The sequence below is a fragment of the Danio rerio genome, chromosome 6 (assembly GCF_052040795.2).
Source record: "Danio rerio strain M-AB ecotype USA chromosome 6, GRCz13ab, whole genome shotgun sequence".
Taxonomy (NCBI): Eukaryota; Metazoa; Chordata; class Actinopteri; order Cypriniformes; family Danionidae; genus Danio; species Danio rerio.
This window is the reverse complement of record NC_141026.1, coordinates 40,990,357-40,997,294: the sequence shown is the minus strand read 5'-3', so window position 1 is coordinate 40,997,294 and position 6,938 is coordinate 40,990,357.

The following is a 6,938-nucleotide window of genomic DNA, read 5'->3' as shown; positions in this document are numbered from 1 at the left end:
GCCTGTTAGATATACCTTGTGAAGAGGGTCTCAGATCACCCCACCATGTCTTTAAAATATGACTGCTTATTTTACTCCAGTATTTTTAATGGAATTTATGTGCTAGCCTGTTGCTAATGCTGGGTGCTAGTGGTTACAATGGTCTTTCAACTTGTTTTACGTATGAATAACTAAATGAATGCTTAAATCTATTTAACTGAATGTATTGTAATTACATTACAACATCGATGCTGTAAAAAATAACCTTGTGAAATTGAAAAGTCACATTAATCTTTCACCGGAAGTTTTTTTCTTAACTTGTACTCATAAGGGGAACAGCTTTAAATGCTACATAACACCTATATCTTTAAATATGGTTATCTGTAGCCAGGGGCAGACATAGTGATTTGGGGGCCTAAGCATTTTCATGTATAAGGCCCTAGCATTGAAACTCAAAACATTCTCTTTCTCTGTAGATATATATATTTTTCTCTGTAGATAATTTTTTTTTCTACATAAACTGTAAAAGTATTTATTATATACAGTTAAAGTCAGAATTATTAGCCCCCTTTGATTTTTTTTCTCTTTCCTAAATATTTCCCAAATGATGTTTGACAGAGCAAGGAAATTTTTGTGATAATGTCTGATAATATTTTTTCTTCTAGAAAAAGATTTGTTTTATTTATAATAAATTAAAGCAGTATAACAGCAAGGCTATAATAAAAGCAGTTTAACCATTTTAAGACCAATATTATTAGCCCCTTTATGCTAACTTTTTTTCCCCCCAATAGTCTACAGAACAAACCGCCATTATACAATAACTTGCCTAATTACCCTAACCTGCCTAGTTAACCTATAACCTAGTTAAGCCTTTAAATTTCTCTTTAAGCTGTATAGAAGTGTCTTGAAAAATGGTCAAATATTATTTACTGTCATCATGGCAAAAATAAAATAAATCAGTTTTTAAAAATTAGTTATTAAAACTATTGTGTTTAGAAATGTGTTGGAAAAATCTGCTCTCCGTTACACAGAAATAAATCAGGGCCGTAAATAATTGTCAATTCAACTATATATATAATCAATCAAATCTTGTCACCAGTTTTAAAATTAATTGAATAATTGCTGTTTGTGAAATAGTTCCTGTTACTGTTCACTGGGAAATGTTATTTTATTTGAACAGGCCCTCTCTGAACAAGCTCACAGCACTCATAATCTGACAGGTGTTTTGGCCAGAAAGCAGAATCGTGGTGGTAGCTGTTTAATTTTTTGTCTTATATACATTTTTTTTCCAATTGTTCTCAAATTTCTCACTCTTGCACTCTACCTACCTGTCTGTAGCACCTTAACGTTAACAGACATCATAAGCACCTGGTCGACCTTTTATCCATAGGTTATTTTCAATAGCCAAAGAACCACTTAATTAGCACCTTAATTACCACTAATAAACCATTTTGTGTGTGTGTAATATGAAAATTTGGTCATACTCCATTTATGCATTGTAGACTTTTTAAAACCGTATTCCATTAATGAGAAATCTGAATAGAATCTTTACTAACAGCAATCAACTCAAACTCAATCAAGTATTTACATCTGCAATAAAACATATTTGTTGCTTAACATTATTTAGCAATTTCCTCCTTATCATTTAAATAAAATATAGACTGGAAATATTTTTACAGACAGAGAGTTGCATGTCCCTAGTAGCAAAGAATTCTGGCACAGAATTGGCATAAAGCTGGCACAGCAGGCATTCATCATGGCCCAGGTTTGGCAGAGGTGGCACCGTATTTAAGGCGGCACACAAGATTTGGGCCAGATGTAAAACGTAGTATTTGGCCCAGATGTTAAAAATTGATGTGAGTTTCATGTGAGTTTGGGCAGTCTTGATCCATATTTAAAATACAATTAAATAATTTAAGGTAAAGAAAAAAATTCTACCAATCAGGTCACTTTGAGAAAAAGCATGCCCATGGTGTGCCATGTCATGTACCATAATTCACAGCGGCATGTGGGCCAAGCAGAACCTGATTGTGTGGGCCAGAGCTGGGCCAGAGAAATTTTGCTATGTGGGATGTTTTTAATTAGCAGAGAGATGATCAAATAGAAAAGCACAGGCTGATTGTTGATCTGATTCTTGTAGGAGCAGAATGGGATAACAGTGTTTAATGCTACGGGTCAAAGTTGTACTCTTTGAAGCAATGGCATTACAGTCATAAACACACAATCAGAGCAGGACATATATACTATATATATATATATATATATATATATATATATATATATATATATATATATATATATATATATATGTGTGTGTGTGTGTGTGTGTATAGGAAAATTTTGTATTTCAGAGCAGATGCAAACATTAAACATTGACTATTGATCAGTAGTATTAAATAACTTCTACACGCAAGGATAATTACACTCAGTCTTTGCCGTATGAAGTGTTTATGGTATCTGATTAATTCTGATTCTAATTAACAGAATGAGCAGCAGCAGTCTTTAATTAATGTGTTTGTACCACGCTGTGGTTCCAGTTAATGTTTTGCATTACACTGAAATGTACAAAGGCATTGATAGCATCTATTTTATTCACTCATTTTCCTTCGATTTGTCATTTTATTCATTAGGGGTCACCACAGTGGGATGAACTGCCAACATATGTTTTACACATGCACCGCATGCCCTTCCAGCTACAACCCAGCACTGGTAAACATACAGTACAGCCAATTTAGTTTATTCAATTCACCTATACCGCATGTCTTTTGACTAGGGGAAAAGCAAAGCACCCAGAAGAAACCCACGTGAACGCTAGGAGAACATGCAAACTCCACACAGAAATGCCAACTTCCCAGACCAGCGACCTTCTTACTGTGAGTGACAGTGTTAACCACTGTGTCGCTTGTTCTATTTTATGAGTTGTTCAATTAAAACAAAGCAGAAAATTAGATGAATGGGTCAGTGACTTAAACTGAGCGACAGGTGCAATGATTTTTAGAAAGCATTCCCTCTGTTGTGTGTAAAAGTGTGCAAATTTCAAATTACAAATTCAATTGAGGATGCATTAAACTCAATGTCATTACAAGCTCAATCTTATAGGATTATAGCTCTTGCCCTTAAATATTGAACTGAAAAACTGCATTTTTAGTTACACAAATGTATTGCAATTCTAGTTGAAATCAAATGGGGTCTTAAATTTGTTGATCGCAACGTGGATGTATTGCTGTCATGTGTATAGAATGATGGTGAGGGAAGCTGGTTACATAACATTGATTCTGTTTCTAGCAGTCTGCATTCTTGAGCACACTTGTGTAAAAGTTACAGTATAGAATGAGAGATGTCTTAAAGCTATGATTGAGTGAATGTGTGAGCAAGAGAGAGAAAGAGAGGAGGCAGACAGAGGAGGGTGCTGTGTTTAAAGATAGTGATTACCTTTACCTTCTGGCTGCTTGTGCTAAGAGGCTTTTAACTGATCCAAACGTTTCGGTACGTGATTCCAAACAAACACTGCTAGGCTCTGGGAGAGTTGTAACATCATCAATTCATAATAAAGAATTAAAGAATAATAAAGAATAATTTTGCTTAATAACAAAATTCTGTGGGCATTCCCAGCATTTATTTTTTCATGCTTAAAAAAATGTTTTCAAGGGGAACCTTAAACATGCATGGACATTTTAGATTCCACAAACAATTTTTCCGAGTGAAATATGCTGTTAATAAATTATTGAAATGTTCTTCACACTTTGAAAAAATAGATCTTTCTCCAGAATATAGCATATGTTAGTTATGCAAAGGTTAATATAAGAGTGTATATAAGAGTCATACAAGAGTGTTGGGGAAAGTACTTTAGAAAGTAATACATTACAATTTTGAGTTATTCCCCAAAAAAGTAACTAGTTGTGTTACTTAGTTACTTTTTATGGTAAGTAATGCGTTATGTTCTTTTGAGTTATTTTTGTGTCACTGTTTCCTGACCTGGCCTTTTTTTTTTCTTCTTCTTCTTCTTTTTTTAATAGATGAGCTCTGCAAATAACAACACACAAATAACAACACACCATAACCTTCTTTTACTTTGAAAAACAACTAAAAAATGTAGGATAACGTTATCTTTTAAGAAGTTCCTGACCCCAGAGCTATTCATGCTGTATTTACAGATTTACAGATACTTTTTGATCCTCTTTTCCTTTTCAAAATTGTTTAAAATAAAGAGAATATTTCCATCACAGAAATGTAAGACTCTGTCATCTTCCGATCCGTCTGTTCCTGCAGTTTCATATTGTATGCAGGATTCAACGTGACTAAATGCATTTTAATTCAGCAGTTTATTTTTTAAAGTAAATTAATTAAACTAAAAAGTAACTCGCATTTCATATTTTAAAAAGTAACTCAAATATTATAACATAATTTTAAAGGTAATGCATTACATCACTCGGTGCATAGAAAAGTAATATTATTACACAGTAAAACCCAACAGTAAACTTTTTCAAAAGAAATGAGTGTAGATAACTCAAAATTTAGAAGTTAATTCTACTTATTTGAAAAGTTTTTTACTCAGTGTTAAAGGCAATGAGTTAATTATCTATACCTCATTACTTCAGCTTAAATAAAGTTCACAGTACTCATATAGATTAGTTTTTTTTTTTTAACTCAAATAGTTTGTAGCAATCGGTTTCCTCAAATGGTTTAAGTTGCCGTAACTCATTGGGTTTTACAGTACTCAGTTGTTTTGAATTCTCTTCATTTATTGTGGTTTTACTGTGCTCAAATTGCTTCATTTACTCAAATGGATTAAGTTCACTGCACTCATTAGGATTAGTTTTTGAACTTAAATGGTTTGTTGCTATCAGTTTGTTCAAATGGTTTGATACCTTAACTTTTCGGATTTTACAGTGTACGTAACTCACGTTACTTGTAATTCGTTACCCGATACACATTACAGGAGTGAATGACGACAGAGCTTTTGTTATTGGATGCGCTATCCTTTTAAGTTCATTTCAGAACGAATTTTGATTTTAATTAATGACTTTTTATTTTGCTTTTTAAAGTTAGTGACTATTTGGTGTCTGTATTATTCATTCACATGGCAACAGTTGGTTTGCAATACAGTCAACACATAAAATCAGTCATTTAAAGTTCAACCACACTACTTTCTAATCAGTACTGTTTTGAATAGGTGTCTTAATCTGAGTGAAAATAGAGGCTGCAGTAGCACAGCACTTGCACCCAACAAATACGCTTGTCAGATGAGGCTGCATTAAGCGCCACCAGAACTGACTCCAATGGTCTATTTAGAGGCATTATGCATACTTAGACAATTAGCCAGCTAATTATGGAGCCTGTGTGAAAAGCAGATCTGCGTTAGCCCATACTATGCGACGGTGATCTTAGTTGTGTGACATTAGAGAGAATTTATTAATAATAGCTATTTGTTGTATTGCATTACATCATGGCGTTTCTCTAAAGGCTGCAGCAGCGATGTGCTTCCTCTGCCACTCAACGTCCTCATCACTTGAAAAACGCCCTGCAGCAGCTGAGCCGAAGACACTTAACTTCTCTTGAGATGGAAAGAATGACGGTTTAGAAGTGCCACGCTGCAGCAAATCAGATGTGGAGTGTGAGAGGAACATTTGACTGAAAATTCTTTGATTTCTGATTAAAGGTTTTGCCAGAGGACATTTATACACTCTTAAAAAACAGAATAAGCCAGAAGTCAAATGGTAGACTATACCTTCCTACCCAGCAGACACACAACATCATAAGATGTTAATATGAGGTTAGATTTAGGTCGTGATGTCAGATGACCAAAATTCAATGTCTAGCCAGCTTCTGAGGACATCATTATTTAGAAGTCCAATGACAACGTCAAATGACGTTAATAATTGGTTGATTTTAGGCTGTGTTGGAAATCCAATGTTGAGCCAACATCTTAAACCAACATAATATTGATGTCAAATACTGACATTTATTTTTCAGGTATGATAACCAAAATCCAACATCTGCTAGACGTCATTGTGTTAATGTCGACACAACGCCAAGCTGTAACATCATTGGCGTTGATGTTTGGTTGATTTTATGTTGGACATTGACGTCGGCCTGACTTCGGGTTCTGACACAAACCCGATTTTCATTTCCGAACAAAATGCAACCTCCCCACAACGTTGAAGTACAACCTCAATCTGACATCATGTTGACGTTCTGTGCCTGCTGGATATGTTCCTAACAGGTTAAAGATAAGACTAATATCTCTTCTGCATAACTCATGGTGAAAAAACAAGGATCTACAGCGCAGCAACCATGTCACATTTACCTGCCAAAGATCTCGTACTAAATTAGCATACATGATTATTTAAAAAATAATCGTGAAAAAACGTGATACCATATGTTAGGACTATATTTAAATTTCCCATAAATCGGTGGCATTGTTTTTAATCAGACCTGTACTAATAGGAAACACAAGTATGTAACACACTTCTATATAATGTAAATATTGTGAGATGATCATATGCCTTTCAATCATCAAAACGATTTAAAACGGTGCATTTTGTCATACTTTTAGCATGAATTCAAACGTTGTATGCCTTTAAAAGGATTGTTAACTCAAAAATGAATAATTTATCATAATTTATCCACACTTTACTTGTTCCAAACTAGTTTTAATTCCTTTTCTTCTGTTTAACACAAAAAAGATAGAAGACAGCTGGAAACCTGTAACCATTCCCTTTCATAGTAGTTGTTTTTCCTACTACTGAAGTCAATGGTTAAATGTTATCTTCTTTTATGTTCAACAGAAGAAAGATACACAAATAGGTTTGGAATCTCTTGAAGATAAGTAAATTTTCAATTTTTTGGATGAACTGTCCCTTTAAAGCAGATCTTATGGAGATCTGTGACAGATGGCAGATGGTAAAGGGCAGCTTAGACCTTATTAGGGAAGTTAATAATATGCTATTGGCAGGTGA